The sequence below is a fragment of the Carassius gibelio genome, chromosome B19 (assembly GCF_023724105.1).
Source record: "Carassius gibelio isolate Cgi1373 ecotype wild population from Czech Republic chromosome B19, carGib1.2-hapl.c, whole genome shotgun sequence".
Lineage (NCBI taxonomy): Eukaryota > Metazoa > Chordata > Actinopteri > Cypriniformes > Cyprinidae > Carassius > Carassius gibelio.
This window is the reverse complement of record NC_068414.1, coordinates 14,005,298-14,024,819: the sequence shown is the minus strand read 5'-3', so window position 1 is coordinate 14,024,819 and position 19,522 is coordinate 14,005,298. Positions and strand designations below refer to the sequence as shown.

Below are 19,522 nucleotides of genomic sequence, written 5' to 3'. Positions count from 1 at the left end.
GACCAAGTGATTTATTGTTCTGCCTGAACAATCTGTAGCGGTTGTCACCTAGTATAAGATCTGCACCTAAACAACTTTCATACATTAGTAAAATAACAGTAAAATGGATATGGAGTTCTCCTGCCCTGAGAGCAGTGCTAATGCTAATACTAACGTAAACTGACTGATGTAATATCAAGGAGATATGAATGAGTTCTTTTTTCGCTCATATCAGTTTCACAGACAGCGTGAAAGCATTGGAAAAGCATGTTTTACTCCAGTTACCTCATAACCAGCTTTGGTGCAATCAACTGATGAAGCAGTCAAGTGAAAATGCATGCTATATGATATTTAGTCCATGATTATTTGTTTTGTGTATCTTTGTTCCCTAATTATCTTTTAAAATGTTAGAGATGTAATTTTTTTCATGAGAACACATGGTAAATAAACTTACCTTGTAATAAATGCCTCCCACTAGTGAGGTGTCGTTCTTTTTAACCGAATATTTTAGGTGAACAAATCTTTCTCGTTCACGTAATCCACTGACTCATATTTCTCGTTCACTGAAATTCCTCCATCCACAGCAGCGTGGCACTATTAGCAGTGCATGTGCAGCTCGGTGAACCAGGTATCTGTGAACCCTTTCATCCTGTCAAAGAGTTACTCAACCTTGAGCCAGTAGCCTTCGAGTATGACATGTGACGAAGCATGTGATTTGTTGAATGTAGTTAACGAATACTCCCTTCACTGAATGAATTTCATGAGTCTGAATGAGATCAAGAGATATTGATCTCATTCACACAGGGGAACTGGATCTTGGAGAATCACTGGAGAGAGTAGAAGAAGAAATTAGTCCTTATCATAACCATACAGGAATGATCTGGAGTGTGTGTGGCTTATATGGTGCTGCGGTGATGGGTTCGTGATGAGGATCAGGTGGGTGTGATTTGGAACTTCGGTGAGGGTGTGCATAGTGATTGTGTGGAGGTGGAACCTGGCATGTTTGTAACAACTGTGCACATACGCTTACAGAACATAATTCCATTTTAAACCCCGATTTATGAATGTGAATATATAGGCTTATATATATGAACTGTCTGACCAAACAGTTAAAATGATAATTATGCAAGAAAACCTTGTGCTTTGTTCATCTGAACAACTTAAATAGACTTTATATATTGAATGAAGAAATGGTCCCTGAAGGAATCAGTGAACGATTCAGAACGAATCATTTCAGTGAACGAACTGAAAATGAACGAATCACTTGAAAGAATCACAATTTCCACCACTACCTCCCACAAAGCATCAGTAACATATTTGTCTGAAGTATTCCTTTCACATGTTCAAATTTCCTGACTCCGCCTCTGCTTCAATTTCATTGGTTGAATCTGTAAACCAATCATTTTCTTTTCTGCCCTCAGAACATATTTAAGTAAAAATCTGCATCATCTGTAGAGAATTTGATATTAAAACCAATAAAAATGAGTAGCATAAGGTAATAAAATACAAAGTGACCTGCTTTAGAGAGGTCTGAAACTATTAAATACACAGAGTAAATGAGAAAGTTAAGCTCCGGAGCAGCTACAGTGAGTTTTTGTGTTCCTCTCATGCTAATATTGAACTTTTAAGACAATAACCAACCAAATGTATGTTTCTTGGAGAATCAGTAACTTTGTCCCCTCTTTTTTGCTCTATCAATGCTGATCTAATATGAGAAAAAACTGCATGAAAACTAATTTACCACCATGTATCATGAGGAATTTGCTCATGAACTAGCTTCTGAACAGCAGCAGTGTGTGATGAGATGGTGTGAGCTCACAGTTCAGTACATTTTCATTCAAATGCCTTTAATATTTTCAACTTATTATAAAAATGGTTAATTCCAGCAAGTGCTAAACATTTCTTTAAGCTTTGTTAAATGTTGCATGTCATGTGATTTGGAAAATAACACTTTGACTTCATATAATTTCTGTTCTTCTAGTGTGAAACCAAGCAACACCAAATCATGTGACTGCTAATATATCCTTCAGCAAAACTATGCCTTTTAAGGTATGCAAATTAAATTGGAATAAGCTTACAATGATATAAAATGCTGCTATACTTTGTCCATTTTCAGCTCATCTGCTTAGTGTTATGGAAGGAGACTCACACAGAGAGTTAGAAAAGCAGAAGTGTTGTTTATTTTCAGCAAGTGTGGTCGATGGTACTGCTAAGTATTAAAGTCAATATCTCCATCTTTACAGAAGGTGAGGAAAGTAATATTGTAAATTGGGTTCACAGGATATCCTGGAAGGAAGACTGCACACACCTCAGATGAAAGACAGACTGGGGAATCCATGGAGCCTATGGCTAGGATGGACAAAGGAGAACACACTGGAGGAAACACAGGGGGTAAGAATAGCAGCAAGGTAAGTCTTTCAATAGCCGCATTTCCACTGTCGGGCCAGTGCGAGCCAGGGCTTAAAGCGGGCCGAGCCCCGGGCCAGTAGCACGAGGCCAGAATAGCGCAGGGTTTCCACAGTGGAGCTTGAAGCACCACTGTACGTCACTAAAACACGCCCTTTACACGCCTCTCAGAACAACGTCATGCAACCCCATCATTTCACCATCAAAGAGAAGTTATCAGAAAACTAAGAAATAAGTCACTGGAACATGTGCGATCACTAAACGAACATGATAAAAGCGGCCGTTTGTTTGCATGGTTTGTTATTTATTCAAATTCAAAAACATCTTTGTTTTAACTATAGAATTGATTTAATTTATCAGGACTCAAAATTAATCACACATAAACACACTTATTTCTATTTTATTTATTTATTTATTTTTAACGCTTATGAAAATAGTCTGCTTATTCAGTCGAGCCTGTTTCTGTTTATTAGCCACAGTAGCCGTCACATTTAGAATGAATGAGAATATCTCTATTTTTATAAAAGCTCCCGAACAAAAAACATTATTAGACTATATTCTTTTATGATAGGCAACGTGAGATAAACTCTCGAGACGAGGCTTGTGACAGATAATATAAGTTACTTAATAAATACACGACTGTGATAGAGAATAAGGAGCTGACGTCTGACGTCTGGTTTACTATGGTAATATGTTTAGCGTGCATATCTTTTTCATCGCTTATAAATATTTCTGCCTTGCATGGTGATTATAATCCACATTGGATCAAGTTATTTCAAACACTCGCTGCTGACTGAAAGAGAGTTTTGAGCTCGACTTATTTAAAAAAAAAGTGTTTAATGCTGGTGTTAAAGCTGTTATCTTTCTGAAATGATCTGCAGTGCAGACTCGCTATTTTTATAAAAGCTCCCGAACAAAAATCATTATTATATTTTGATGATATGCAACGTGGAGCTAAACTCTTGAAACGAGACGACAAATAAAATGTTACTTAATAAATACACAATTGTGATAGAGTATAAGAAGCTGACGTCTGATTTCTCAAAGCGGTCATATTTAACATGTTTACTATGGTAACGTTAATGTTTAGCGTGCATAGTCTTTTACATCGCTTATAAATATTTCTGCCTTGTTTAGTGATTATAATCCACATCGGATCAAGTTATTTCAAACACTTGCTGCTAACTAATAGTGAGTTTTGAGCTCAACTTATTTTAAAACGTCTTTAATGCTGGTGTTAAAGCTTTTATCTTTCTGAAATGATCCCCAGTGCTGACGCTCTCTAGACACGGAGAAACTCCGCCTTTGTTCGTAACCCCTCCTCTAGCCCCGGCTGGCCCGCTTTGGCCCAAGGTTTTCGTCGGGCCAAAAAACCCTGGCCATTGGCCCCGAGGAAGCCCCGGCGAGGCACGATCAAGCCCCGGAAGTGACTGTGGAAACACGACTGGCCCTGGCACACACTAGCACGCCCGGTCTTAGCTCGATAATGGAAACACGGCTAATGAAAAAAGTCCATGGAGGAGTGGAGGTGGAGCCAAGGGGAAGCCAGGAACAGGAGAAGCCAGATCTTTGTCAAGAGACCAGCCAGGATGAAGCCACAGCGCAGAGTTGAGGGAGGGAGGAGCCATGGTAGAGTTAGCCTAGACGACAATGATGGAGACTGAGTCAATGGATAAGGAGCCCAGGATGGAGCCAAGTAGATGGAGAGCCAGGGTGACACTAAGGTTCCAGAGGGCCAAGGCGGAGCTGAAGGCTCAGGCGACCGAGGCAGAGGAAATATCTTCTTTTATGTTTAATATAAGAAAGCACTTCATACAGGTTTGAAAAGACACAAGGGTGAGTTAATGATGAAATAATTTTCATTTTTGGGTGAAGTATCCTTTTAAGTTGTATACTGCTAGAAAATATCATGGTGCTGGTGTAGAAATGGCTCTGAAGAGATGTGTTTTTCATGGAGTTCTCGTTTACATGTATCAACAGTTAAGCAAAGATTAAACTGTTCCTGGAATGCTAATGGTACGTGGCTACATACATACATGCTGTGGCTGAACTTCAGTCCACTGCTTCGGCTTTAAAGCTCCTCTCATGACACAGAGGCATGATAAGTATGGCATTCCGACTGGCTCTTTAATATCATCGTTACATACATTAGACTCACTGAATATCTCACTGAACATCTCACTGACAAATCTTAATTTTTGTTGATTTTTTTGCAATTGAATCCATTAATTTTAAGATGCAGATGAGGCATAGACGTGACGTAGTAAGTAGTAAGGAGTAAGGAGTGGCAAAAGGAACACGACAACTCTGGCCAAATTCCTTGATAAGTCTGTGTGTGGTGGCTCTTGATGCCTTGACCCAAGCCTCAGTCCATTCCTTGTGAAGTTCACTCAAATTCTTGTATGGATTTTGCTTGACAATCATCATAAGGCTGCGGTTCTCTTGGTTGGTTGTGCATCTTTTTCTTCCACACTTTTTCCTTCCACTCAACTTTCTTTTAACATGCTTGGATACAGCACTCTGTGAACAGCCAGCTCCTTTGGCAATTAATGTTTGTGGCCTACCCTCATTGTGAATGGTGTCAATGACTGTCTTCTGGACAACGTCAGATCAGCGGTCTTCCCCATGATTGTGTAGCCTAGTGAACCAAACTAAGAGACCATTTTGAAGGCTCAGGAAAACTTTTCAGGTGTTTTGAGTTGATTAGCTGATTGACATGTCATCATATTGTAACTTGTTGAGATTAGTGGATGATTAGTGTTGAATTAGTGGGTTATTGTTAAATGTTAGCCAAAGTCATTACAATTAAAAGATACAAAAACTTAAACTACTTCAGTCTGTGCGCATTTAATTTATTTCATACATAAGTTTCACAATTTGAGTTGAATTACTGAAATAAATTAACTTGTCCGTGACATTCTAATTTACTGAGATGCACCTGTATTTGTGTGCACTCACAATATCAACATTTTTTTTTTTTTTAATAAGGAAAACAAACAGGATGCACTTTCTGTCCTCTTGGCCTTGAGCAGGAGCACTTCACCAACATGATAGATATATCTATAGAATGATTTTGTATAGAATAACTATAGAATTAGTTTTGATTTTAAATTACTATTATATAATGAAATAATTAAAATTGAAAACAAAAACTCACATTTTTTAGAGTTTTATGTGTAGTCCTAAAGATGCATTTCTCTCTAATCCCACATCCAGTGAGGAGATGGCAAGTCAGGTTCGTCAAATTAATTTTACAATATTGACTGAGTAAACATTACTTTATTTAAGAAATAAATCAAGTATTTTTTTTTTGTGCCACTGTGCCAAAATTAATTAAAATAACAAAATGTTTATATTTTGAAGTTAAAAAAAGTTTTTTTTTTATCTCTAACTCTGATTGATCGATTCATGAGACAATTTGTTTGTATTAATTGTTTAGATTTTTCAAATATTCATGTTTATTTCATGCTGCAAATATTAAAGAGGAACATATAATTGATTCATATGCAGATACTGAATAAATTCTCTCACTACAAACTAAAGATCATAAAAAGACATGTATTGTTTGTATGTTATCATCAAATTGACAAAAGGTTGAGACTTTTTAATAACAATGCGATTATTGGGTGTCTTGCGTGGTAACAAGCCACCTTGGAGCAATGGCCCCACCAGATAATGTTGGACCATATACTCTCAGAGTACAAATAAACAACTAGGTGGACAATCTGACTGAGGCGTTACCCCCTGTAAGGCAGAGCGGACCATTGACTTGATCTCCTAAGTTACCATAGAAACAACAAGTTTCTTGGGCAAAATGGACTTGGGAGAGAACGCTCAGAAAAGACAAAAATGAGAGAAATCACCGGGTTTGATGGTACGAGAGAAAAAACAAAACGACTGAAAAAAAAAGAGCTCACCGAGCCTGCCAGGAGTTTAAACGTTTGGCGCTCCTGATGTACTCCAGCTTCTTGTGATTGGTCCAGACTATGAAAGGCACCCCCAAACCTTCCAACCATTGGTGCCATTCCTCCAAAACAAGCTTGACAGCCAACAACTCTCTATTACCATTTTCATTATTTCACTCAGCTGGAGACAAACGATGCTAAAAAAAAAAAAAAATGCGGACGGATGGACCTCAACGTCTGAAGAAAGCTGGGAGAGAACCACACCCATCCCCCAACTCTGACGTGTCGACCTCCACCACAAACTGACAGGAGGTACTGGGGCAAAAAGAATGTGAATGTTAGAAACAAAGTGGCTCTTGAGGTTAGAAAAAGCAGCAATGGCTGATTCAGCCCACCTGAACATCATGTTGGTGGAGGTCAAGGCAGTCAAAGGGATGGCTAGCTGGCTATAATTGCAAATAAAATGCAGGTAAACCTCTGCAGGGCCTTGTGGGAATCTGAGGTTTGCCAATCTACCCCAGTCTGAATCTTTTTGGCATCCATGCGCACTCACTCAGAGGAAATTATATATCCTAAAAAAGGGCACAGACTCTGCATGAAAATGCATTTCTCTGCCTTGACAAAAAGCCCATTCTCTAGCAGGCTCTGAAACACTCATCTGACATGCTGAAAATGATCCAGGAGAGAAGAAGAAAATATTGATATGTCATCCAGGTAGACAAATGAACTGGTCAACAATATCTCTCAGCATGTCATTAAAAAGTGCCTGGAAGACTGCCTGGAATAACCTGATATTCAAAGTGTTTTCCGCTCATCCCCCTCCCTGATGCGGACCAAATTATATACATTGTGAAAGTCCACTTGAAGCCTGAAGACATCAACAGCAAAGGATAAGTGTCCTTAACCGTGATGTTGTTCAGGCCCCGATAGTCGATACAGGGGTGCAAGGAACCATCCTTATTTTCAATGAAGAAGAACACCTGAACGTGCTGGAGAAGAAAAGCAAATGAGTTTGGCTGCCAGAGAATAAGAAATATATTTCTCCATGGCCTCCCTTTCTGGAGCAGAAAGCGAATATAACCTGCCTTTAGGTGGAGACATATGTGGCAATAAGTCTATGGCACCATCATAAGGAAGAGAGGCCGCTCAAAATGACTGAACACTCCCTTCAGGTCCAGGTACTCTGTGGGAACATTAGACAGGTCTATGGGTTCATCCTCTAACACAAAACAATGCACAGACAAATATGCAGAGACCAGACAAACAGCATGACAATGTTCACTCCAAGACAACACATTGCCCTGTTGCCAGTTAATCTGAGGATTGTGAAGCTAAGGCCAAGAGTGTTCAAGAACTACAGGAGCAATAATTGCTGGATCTCTTCCAGAAGGTTGCCTGAAGTGGTCAGACTCACTGGTCTGGTAGAATGATTGAGGGACGGTAATGCTTGTCCGCTGAGGTCATTGACCAAGATGGGCTGGGTGAATGAAACAACAGGAATCTTAAGTTTGTGAGCAAGAGTAATGTCCAGGAATTTCCCTTCAGCTCCTGAGTCCAGCAAGGCAGAGCAATTGTGATGAGAAGTAGCCCATTGCAGTCTAACCTGGAGGAAAGTGCCAGATAAGGAGGATATATGAGGAGATAAGAAAGTAAATGCAGTAAACAGTTAATTGCACAAAGGCAAAGAGTATACAGAGCGGATGGTCAAAATCGTGGGTCTCAGATGGATGAGCAGACCTTGGTTGCGAAGAGACTGCAACAGGGTGGTACATGACTCCTAATGCAGAGAACGGCAAACACCAACCAGGAACAACCTTATAGTTATGCCTAGATGTTCTAGTGCACTGAGATCTGTAACGTCTGCCTGAGGGGAGAAGTGCAAAAAGGTTGTGTTTTCTTGCGGACAAAACTCTTAAATTTGTGAATATATTTTCTTTTAATTTGGTTTATACTGCCATCTTAGTGATGTAACACATATGCAGGTCATCGATTCATCGGTTAAATTCAGGCATACAAATGAAACCTTTCTGCACTAAATGCCTGGCCTGGCGCCAGCTTGGCTGGACTTAAATTATTTACGATACCCGTGCGAGCCTCAAAGGAGATACGCAACCCCCAACCACATTCCTGAAGAGACTGGAGACAAAAAGAAACCTTTCTTAAAGTTCCTTAACTTTGCCATTTTTATTAATACTATGTATTTTAAATATGTTATGGATTGCATTAAATGGTTAATCCTTGTTATGTGAAGAGTATAAGTTGCTAGCTTATACTTTGGGAAATGTCTCTCCTCATTTTAATGTTCTCAAATAGAGCCATGTTTATGTAACCCCCACTCCTTTGCAGCTTCATAAAACTTTATGACCCCACGAGGCAACAGCACAGGAAATCTAACCCTTACAAAAGAATGGTAAAATGTGCTCAAATGTAGTCTAAATGTATATAGTATTGTTCTTTTTGGTACATTAGATGTTTCCCATATAAATTGGGACTATCTGCAATTTATTAGCGTGTGTTAATCTTTAAATGTGTGTAATTCTGCATTTGAATGTAACTTCGTGTTTCTATCAGTTATATACATGTACTGTTTGGTGTTCCTGTAATCGTCATGCTTTGACAGACCCATTTATCTAAAGCAAAGTAATGAAAAATGTATTATTCTGGAATTACGAACTTGCTAGAATATCCCTGATGAAATCTGACAAAACCTAAATCATTAGGGTAAGTGTTTCCACAGAGACAAAGAAACTTTTCCCCCGCTTCAGATCGCGGACGTTCATTGGTTGTTCACGCGAAAAGACGCGTGAACCATCCCAAGCCATAAGAACCGACCGGACAAGATCCGCCCTCTCTTCTCTTCTTCTCCTCTTTGTTCTCTGACATGCTGCTCTCCTGTGCGACCAACGTCGCTCCCGCTCGTGCCCATATGGCCGTCCCCCTCAGCACAGGGATTGAGAGGTGGAAGCCATTATCATGGCTCCTTCGGAAACTTTCGTTTTCGTTGTTTTGTTTTGTTTTCTTTACTAAGTTTATTCAACTATTCGCCTCTCCACACAAGGAAGACGAATTCTGGAACATTGTTTGTTGAACCTTTCAAATACCGCGCGATCCCGCAACAGCCGGAAGATGAACGAACACCCCTTGCCACAAAGGACCACGTGGCTCCACGCTCACGCCAAGATCCAGAGCAGCTCACACACACGCGCGTCGGTCTCCAGCCCACGCACATTGGACACTTTGCAAGTATGACTTTTCTATGAAGATTTTAAATGCTGCTTTAAAGTGTTGCTATTATTTGATTCGTGTTGGTTTCAGAAAGGTTACTGACTGATCCTCATACCTGAGCTCATTCTGTGATCTCTCTCGCTTTCTCCATTTTCTCTCTCTCTCTCTCTCTTTTTCTCTCTCCCTTATTTGGATCCTGTTATGTATTGTAAAAAGTTTACTGTCTGTATTGTCGTATGCATATTTACTCTGTGTGATTTGTAGTTTCGATGTATTATTAGTTTAATTATTAAAAACCCTATATCTATGATTGGCTTGGACTCCACCCCACTCACATTACGAGTCACTGAGATGTCTGATCTTTAGCTACAAGCTTTAAATTTAGAAACTAAATTTATCATAAGGATAGGATAATGTTTTCATGGCCAGAGAATATTTTTCCTTGAATTATAAGAAGTGATAACTTTATTGAAAATTGATAGGTCAATCTGGTTTGCTGGACAAACCACTGTTTGATTTGCAGTAATTTGCAGTAAGAGATATCACAACAATTGATATGAAGAATGGAATATTGACATATTAATGAGTAAATTACAGTGCCCTGTGATTATTTTATTGGTATAGGCAATTGAGCTATTTTTCATAATCAATAAAATTTAATGTAACTGTCATCTGAGATATATATTAATCATATTCCTGATTAATTATTCAAATTCCCTATATATCATTTGAGGTAATTATTATGCACTACTCGTTGTTACAGTGATATATGGTGCTTACAAGAAAGCTGTTTATTGGTTGTTCCTGGTTTTTGTTTTACAAGTTATAAGCACTTCTAAATAACATTGTAAGTTCATTGATTAGCTATATTGCAGTGTAATATAAATTGTACTAGTAATTTTTTTGTCAGCATACTGAAGATTATGAAATATTCGGGGACTTGGAGGTGCTAAAATGTTATAAATTGCAGTTTTTTTCTTTCTTTTTGCTCATAACAAAACAAAACAAAACAAAAAACCCCACTAATCTATAGCACTTAAGACATTTGACAAAATCGTACACACAATGGCAACAGTTATTGAAGATGACACCGCAAAAACATCAAATAGATAGGTTAAGATAAGATGTGTGACACTTTCTTCGCCCCCTTCTTGCGTGAGAAGTCATGCAAGAAGGGGGCGACAAAAGTGTCAAATCACACGTCCTTTTTCACAGCTTCTCGATATGACTGGTGGCTTAGTTAGCATAAAGTAAATGCATAAATCCCTCCTCATAGATCTGTGGGTGGCGGAAGTGTTTTTCTGCATGTGTGTCAGCTGGGCTTCTTCACTTCACAAGAGTCAAACTAAAAAATATTTTACCCACCTATTAAAAAAATTTCAGTTATCAGATGAAATCTTTACAAGAGTGTTTTTGATTAAATATTAACTATTTAAAAAATGAATTAATGAAGTTATTAAGTGCAAAAATAAAATAGTTTATGTTTGTTTATATTTATTTAAAGGCTCTGTTAAATAAATATAATTTTTTGTATATATATTTTGTATATATAACAATATATTTTTGTTGATGAATCTGTCACATTCCTTTATGTAATAGTCATGCTATCATTTATCTACTGCTCGATAATGACGTGCACTAGCTTGTGGCCAAGGTAGTGAGCAGATTTTCTTTCCTTTTTGAATATATATTTTTTTATTTGCATCCTTAAAATGCAAATAGTACTTAGATCTACTAACCATGAATGATTGTGACATTATCAAAATTCAGTAATGTTTTGATGATAATATTATGGCAACTGAATGGGATTATATTTATCATGATCCGGTCATTGAACTTCCATTTAATCATGACCAGAGGTCATCATCCACAACACAGACTCACACTACACAGTAAACCCTGGACTACAATTCCCATGCTCCATTTAGTCTTTTTCTTGCTTTGCCCTGTTACTCGTGTTTTGACCCAGCCTATGGATATTGTTCATTCATCATAGACCAACGATTGCCCTAGGAACATTCTTTGTCTTGCCCTATATAGCCAGTGTTTGACCCATGCCTGTTTCTGTGTAATAAAAGCTTGCACATGGATTGCATGTATCACATCTCATCGGCTTCCACCTTACAATATTCATATGCTTTCACATAATATATGGTTCTAAAATTGTTGTGTAAAAAAAAAAAAAAAAAAAAACACATGGTAATGCAATAGTTCAATGTACAGTTATTTTATATTAACATTTCACCTGATTTTCTAATATATGTTGCTCTACTTATATCAGACTAATATATTGTTTAATTTAACACTCGAAAATGAAAAATCTGTTATCTGTTATCTAAAACATATTTCGAGGAATGTTAGCCACCAAACAAAACTCATTCTGCATGCTTTATAAGCTTGTTACCCAATGGGGACCTCAGTTTAGGTCCTCACGGTGACACAAGTCCCCATGAGTCATTGTGTATTCAGGTTTAAGTCCCCACACACAGGTACAGGTGTACACACATGCATGCACACACTATAATCATTATTGTAGCAAAAAATTGCTGATATTCATAAATATCTTGAGAAAAAGATTTTGTGGGAAATGGTACAATTTTTTTTTTATTTTTATAAAAGTGATTAACATGAATATCACATTTCTACTTGGCAAATGAGTTTTAACCTAGATTTGTTTTATTTATTTTTTATTCTCAGTTGTCATTATATAAATACGGATAATTCACATTAAATATCAAGCCAGTTTTATACATCATTAAATACAGATATACTATTAAATATGGTGTAAGTGTAGTAATATTAGGATATACAAGTTCCATTGCCTCTAATTAACTGAGAGACATTATAGTAGACTTTCACTTGTGCACTGATATAAATAGTAGCCTGAAATATTCATTAAAAAAAAACTATCGCCCATATGAACATATACACACACATATACATATACATACATACATATACATACATACACATACATATACATACATACACATACATATACACACATATATACATATATATATTATATATATAAATGTATGTATTTACATTTAATCATTTAGCAGATGCTTTTATCCAAGGCGACTTACAAATGAGAACAATAGAAGCAGTCAGGTCAACAAGAGAACAACAACAGTATACAAGTGCCATGACAAGTCTCAGTTAGTCAGAACGCATATCCAGGTTTTTTTTTTTTTTTTTTTTTTTTAATTCAGTCCCTTGAATTTAATGCGAGCGTCTACTGTTAGCCAGTGTAACCTGATGAGGAGAGGAGTAACGGGAGCTTTTTTTGTCTCATTGAAGACAACCCTCGCTGCTGCATTCTGGATCCATTGCAGAGGCTTGACAGTACATGCAGGAAGGCCCACCAGGAGAGCATTACAGCAGGGGTTCAGATAAAAAATCGGCAGCTGGCAGCAGGAAGTGGCTGCCATTGACAGCCGGAAGGCAGTAACTGACAGCCGGAAGGCAGTAACTGTCAGCCGGATGGTAGGCGGGACCTGCCATTCGGTGGGAGCCAATCAGTATCGACCAACCTGGGCGCAACCAATCAGATATAACTGCACCCAAACGCTTCAGTAATGGTTGCGATTCATCAAACGGTAAGTTCAGAAATTGGTCATCGGAGTAATTAATGTTTTTTTTGCATTGTAAGTTTGATTTTAATTGGTATCTTGGTGAACGACTTGGTAGACTTGGTGTCTACTTTGGTTTAATTGTTCAATGAAATCTAATTAGTGGTAGCAACGTTGTTTGTGTACCTTGTTAGGGGCCTACCATTAACTTCAAATTACGTTTGACGTACCATTAAATATTAACGTTTGTTAGCGTGTTAACAGTCTATTGAATAATATAAAAGAATGTTGTTTGACTGGAATGATAGAAGATACATTTGCAACACTAACCATATATTTTTGCATGTTAAGTCTTTCAGGAGATTGTGTGATATACATTAACTTAAGAGTTCTTAAAATAAGTTTTTTTGCACTATTGAGGTGTGTTTTCTCTAATACTATGCATGTGCAGAACTGTTCTGTGTACCAGTTGAAGTTGTAAGCATGTGAATGCAAAACAATTTTTTTATTTTTTATTGTTATCTATACAAAATATAATGGACCGGTTCATAATTCCTTATAACTTTTAGGTCTAGTTTCACAGATAGGGCTTGGATTAAGCCAGGATTAGGCTGTAGTTAAATTTAGAACATTGAAGTAGCTTTTGTAAACATGCATTTAGAAAGAAAAAAAACACATTACTGATGTGCATCTTGAGACAAAACCATGGCACTGACACCTTTTTTTTATAGTTGCCAGATGCTGTCCTGTTGAAAATTCTTCTTTACGTGATCCTGGAGGAGGGGTGATGCTACATTACTAAGTCCGTCTTTGGTTTGTTCCAAATTCAGAAGTCTGCTGTACTGTATACAGACTCCTTTCGAAAGAGGGCACAATCCAGCTGGCTTGACGGAGTATCTTCTTTTACATATTTGATTAGAGGTTTAAAAAGGTGCCATAACATTACATTTCTCAGTTGCCATGTCTGAATGTTTATCTTTTGTAATAATGCTGTTTTCATGCTCCTCATCTCAATATACAGGTGGAACAAAATGGAGAACAAGTCTAAGCCATGTCAGGAATTCAACAATGTACACCCTGTAGACACTGCGAAGAGGTTTACAACAACTGCTTACCAGGTGTGCAAATTATGCATGAAAATGTAACCACTGCTCTGTACATGACAAGATGCAATGGGAATAATCATTAATATGGCTGTGCATGCATGTCTACTGTTAATAAAGCAATTTAGGTATTAATGTCACCATTTTCTTATGAATAGTAAAATGCAGCAGCTAGAGTTCTTCCTAGAATCAGGAAGTATGACCGGATTAGCCCAGTTCTGTAAACCCTGTACTGGCTCCCTATCAAACATCGTATAGATATTAACATCTTCAATTTATATTAATCTGTTTCTTTCTTATTCGAAGGTCACTGCAGTCACGCGGATCGAGTACGTATCCAGACCAGATGGTGGATCGCACCTAGAAAGGACCTCTACAGCCCTGAAAGACAGCGGAGACCAGGACAACTAGAGCCCCAGATACAGATCCCCTGTAAAGACCTTGTTTTTTTCTCCATTTTGTCACCGGTGGAGTTTTGGTTCCTTGTCGCCTCTGGCTTGCTTCGTTGTGGTCACTTCATTTACAGCGATATCACTGACATGATTGCAAATGATTCCACAGATACTATTTAAACTGAACCAAGCTGAAGGATGACATCACTGAATTGAATGATAAACTGACTACAAACTGAGTTTACTAATGTCCTTCTGCATTATTGACTGACACACTATTTTACTATTTAATACTGTAAAGTTGCTTTGCTTTGATCTGTATTATTAAAAGCACTATATAAATAAACGATGCTTGACTTGACCATGTTGCAAGAGGAAAATGAGGGGAGATGCACATCCACCCTGGGTTTTACAGTGATTGGTGCAAGATGCTGGAGAAGTAACTCTGTATACCTCATCAGTTCTGATCTAAGAGTCTTGAAAATACCTCCGGATTGTTGTTCGTGATTCTGATTGATATTTTAGTCTGCGTGCTTACTGGATATATTTTATACGGTTTACATTGTAAAGCACTGACTTTGACAACTTACTAACCCAGTTACAAATTTAACAGCTACTTTATACTATATATATATATATATATATAGTTGTTTCTTGAAATACTACAAATATAACCGCAAATTATGATTTTAAATAAAGGTCTCTGAGACTTCTCTCTTTTCAGTCATTTGTGTATATAGCCTATAATAAATATACAACATACACCCAGTAAGTGCCACTCTCGTATATAAATAAAAATTGTTTTATTTCACACAAACAATGATACATGCATAAACATTCAGCTGGAAATTAACGTTTAGCAAAATGATCTTATTTCTTTGTTTATATTTGATCAATATTTTAAATCAAATAATATACAATACTGACCTTTATACTTATTTAAAAAAGTATTAAACATAATCGTAAGTGTATATAATTATTTATTTGTCTTGTTGCCGCCGGCAGCCTCCTCCAATTTCCGGGTATTAGCGACAGCTGCCATCCGGTTTTATTGGCAGCCACTTCCTGCTGCCAGTGACAGCCACTTCCTGCTGACAGCTGCCGATTTTTCGCTGAACCCCCTCTCGAGCATTACAATAGTCCAGTCTGGAGAGAACAAGAGCTTGCAAAATAAGTTGGGTTGCTTGCTCTGACAGGAAGGGTCTAATCTTCCTAATTGTATAAGGCAATTCTGAAGGACCGGGTCATTGTAGCAATGTGATCTGTGAAGATTAACCGATGATCCATCGCAACTCCTAGGTTTCTGGAAGGTTGATGAACCCAGCTGTATAGAGAAGTTGTGATGAAGCAATAGGTTAGCTGGAATCACCAGGGCCCGTATTCATAAAGATTCTAAGAATCCTCTCAGAAAACTCTTAATTTAGCTTAAAAACTTTTATGCAGGAGTCTTAGCTTAAGAGCGATTCGGGACCGATCTGAGAGCAAATCTGAGTAAGGAAAAGACAAAAACTTTCATCTTAGTGAGGAGCCGGGGTTGACCCTGTTGCTATGTATGACACAATATTTTGAAGACTGTGATTGGTTGGCTGTCCAAGAAGGAAAAAAAGAATTCTCACTTTGAATTTACATACGTAATTTTTCCTATATGACCGTTCCCTCCTTTACACACACACACACACGCACACACACACACACATTATATGTGTGTATATAAATCCTTTTTTATTTACCATGCTTGTAATTTCCTATAAGGTATTTGATTGGCTTAGAATGATAAAAATTGTTCCACACTTTCCAATTACAGTGATTGCTGTCCTATTTAAGTGGCAGTTTGAATGTTGGTTTTAATGTATCAAACATGGAATCAAAACCAAGAAGGGCGAGAAAGACAAACTGGACAGAGGAACAGTGTTTATCGTTAGCCCAGTTAGTGGATGAACACAAGGCCATTCTTAAAGGAAAATTTGGGCCGGGTGTCACAGCAAGGGACAAGAAGCAGACATGGGAGCGTGTAGCACAAACTATTAACGGTTCATTCCCCCTGCTTGTGCGCACCTATAAGCCTGCTATATTCATAAATGCAGTTTTTTGAGCCTACAAGGTGGGAATGTCCAGTGGAAACGAAATGAACCGCGATACAATAAGATGATCTGAAAGTGCTGTAATTGTTTGTTGATCACTCTGCTTACAGAACGTTTTAACAGACCCAAATCATCACTATTGCATTGTTGCATTTTCCCAGTTGCCAAATATCGTAATGTAGTGATTACTTTAATTTCTGGCATTCTGCGCTGTGTCGGAGATTAGCACGTCTAATAAAATCAGTCACAAACATGATCCCTGCACAATCTAATCTATAGCGTCTTATTAACTCACTGTCATTCATTGTCTGTAACACATTTCTTCTAACTCTTCGTCTTTCTGCCATTTTCTCCTCTGCTAAAGAAACTCTTAAGCCTCTTAAAAGTCCTCATCTGTGCTGCTAACAAGTTTGACTTTAAGACCTCTTTTAAGGGTTAAGATGCTTTCTGAATTACTTTTTTCTTTACTAGGATTTTTTCTTTAATTTTAAGAGTAAACGCCCACATTTCTAAGAATTTTCTTAGAATTTTGTCACTAGGAGATTTTTTTGTCACTAAGATTCTTTATGGATATGGGCAGTGGAGTTCTGTCTTTGTAAGGTTAAGCTGAAGGTTATTCATCCAGCTAGAAATGTAAAAATAAAAATAAAAATAAACAAATAAATAAATAAAAATGATAATTATATATATATATTTAAGTTTTTAAGCTAAATTAAGAGTTTTCTGAGAGGATTCTTAGAATCTTTATGAATACGGGCCCTGGTGATTCCAGCTAACCTATTGCTTCATCACAACTTCTCTATACAGCTGGGTTCATCAACAATAACTCCTTCCAGAGACCTAGCAGTTGCGATGGATCATCAGTTAAGCTTCACAGACCACATTGCTACAACGACCCGGTCCTGCAGATTTGCCTTATACAACATTAGGAAGATTAGACCCTTCCTGTCAGAGCAAGCAAACCAACTTATTTTCCAAGCTCTTGTTCTCTCCAGACTGGACTATTGTAATGCTCTCCTGGTGGGCCTTCCTGCATGTAAAACGGATCTTGAAAAACTGAGCGACCACATTGCTACATTAAACTCTGTAAAATGTTAAGTTGGTCACAGTGCCATGCACTTAATGCCTCATCTGTGGTCATTCTTCAATAAGGTTCATTAGTTAACATATATAAATAACATAACTAATAATGAACAATATTTCCAAAGCATTTATTAATCTAAGTTCATGTTAATTTTCAGCATTTACTAATGCATTGTTAAAATCACAAGTTGTGTTTGTAAACATTAATGTACTATTAACATGAACATTGAATAACTCGATTTTTATTAACATTAACAAAGATTAATAAATTGTGTAATAAATTGTGACGATCGTTGCCCAGAGAGACACAGGGAGAGTGACAGGTATTTATTTAAGGGAAAATCCAAATCGTGGTCAAACAACACTCCAACGGTCAAAACCAAAAATCAGTCCAAAAACAAATGAACAAATAAACAAAAGAGGGAACAGGAAAGGAAAAGGAACGTGAACTCGGAGGACAAGAAGGAATCTCGGAAGACAAGAAGGCTGAACATACGAACGAAAAGGACTCCATACAAACATCAGGAAAAGACTGGAATTTATAGGGAGGCTAATGACAATAGAGTGCCTGCAACTGGTGCAATTAACCGGAGTGCAATTACTGTAATGACAGGACAAGACTAGAGGAAATCTAGTGCCTACAGTGAAGTGCCTAAGGGGAAGTGAGCACACTAGTGGACACCCCAGGAAACAGAGACTAGACAGCGTGACATTACCCCCTCCTCCACGGAGCAGCTGCCTGATGCACCACCTGACCCAAGGGATAACCAAAGACACAAACAGACCAGGAGGGAGGTGAAACGGTGGAGGATCAGGTCCATAGGAGGAAGACAGACAGAAAAAAAAACTAGTCCAAGAAGGACATCATGTGACGCCCACCAGGGCAGAGCAGAAGACCACCACATCCGTGCGCCCAAAGCAGACGCCCCCCCAGGGCGGAGCAGAAGACCACCACATCCGTGCGGCCAAACCCGACGCCCCCCAGGGCGGAGCAGAAGACCACCACATCCGTGCGTCCGAACCAGACGCCCCCCAGGGCGGAACAGAAGACCACCACCTCCATGTGGCCGAATAAACAGGAGAATACATCTGATTGGGCAAGTCTGAAACAAAAAACCTGAACAGGTTAAGGGTAGCCTCCGTGGCCACAGCAGGATCAGTCGGGTGCTCAGAGAGTTCAACTGAGACGTGATGAGGCTCTGGAAGTTCCGCAGAAGCGAGGAGAGACTCTGGTAGTTCATCAGATACATGGAGAGGCTCTGGTAGATCCACAGAGAAGTGACGAGACTCTGGTACTCCCATGGTGTTTCCTTGTTCATGAAGATCAATGGTGACTTGCCTTTGTTCATGAAGATCAATGGTGACTTGACTCTGTCCTTGAAGATCACCAGTGACTTGACTTGACTCTGAAAGGTCAACGGTGACTAGCCTTGACTCTGGAAATTCCATGGTAACTAGCCCTGACTCTGGAAATTCCATGGTAACTAGCCCTGACTCTGGAAGGTCAACGGTGACTAGCCCTGATTCTGGAAGGTCAAAGGTGACTAACCCTTCTATTTCTGGTCTGTTAAATGCATTAGACATTTTGCAACGAGCCTTCAGCGCATGCTGAGTGAGCGAGCGCCTTAGGGGCCGTTCACATATCGTGCCTAAAACGTGTGGAAAACGCTAGGCGCGTCTTTTTCCTCCTTTCCAAAGCGCTCGGGCAGAAGCGCTCATGAGGCGTCTGCCTTTGCTAAGCAACAATGACGTGCTCTCTCCATGAGACGCGGA

General features: G+C 38.5%; 1 protein-coding gene and 1 long non-coding RNA gene across 4 annotated transcripts in view; both read left to right on the top strand.

The window, feature by feature from the left end:
• Positions 1-19,522, top strand: part of LOC127978843 (CD209 antigen-like protein E) — a 44,591-nt gene that overhangs the window by 21,111 nt on the left and 3,958 nt on the right. The gene's annotated exons all lie outside the window — the stretch shown is intronic.
• LOC127978846 (uncharacterized) lies at positions 12,898-15,701 on the top strand. 2 transcript variants are annotated; one of them, XR_008158665.1, is made up of 4 exons: positions 12,898-13,117; positions 13,822-14,208; positions 14,500-14,625; positions 15,591-15,701. It is a non-coding gene; the product is annotated as an uncharacterized LOC127978846 (long non-coding RNA). The 2 variants fall into 2 exon arrangements; XR_008158664.1 differs by lacking the exon at positions 15,591-15,701 and having other exon boundaries at positions 14,500-15,278.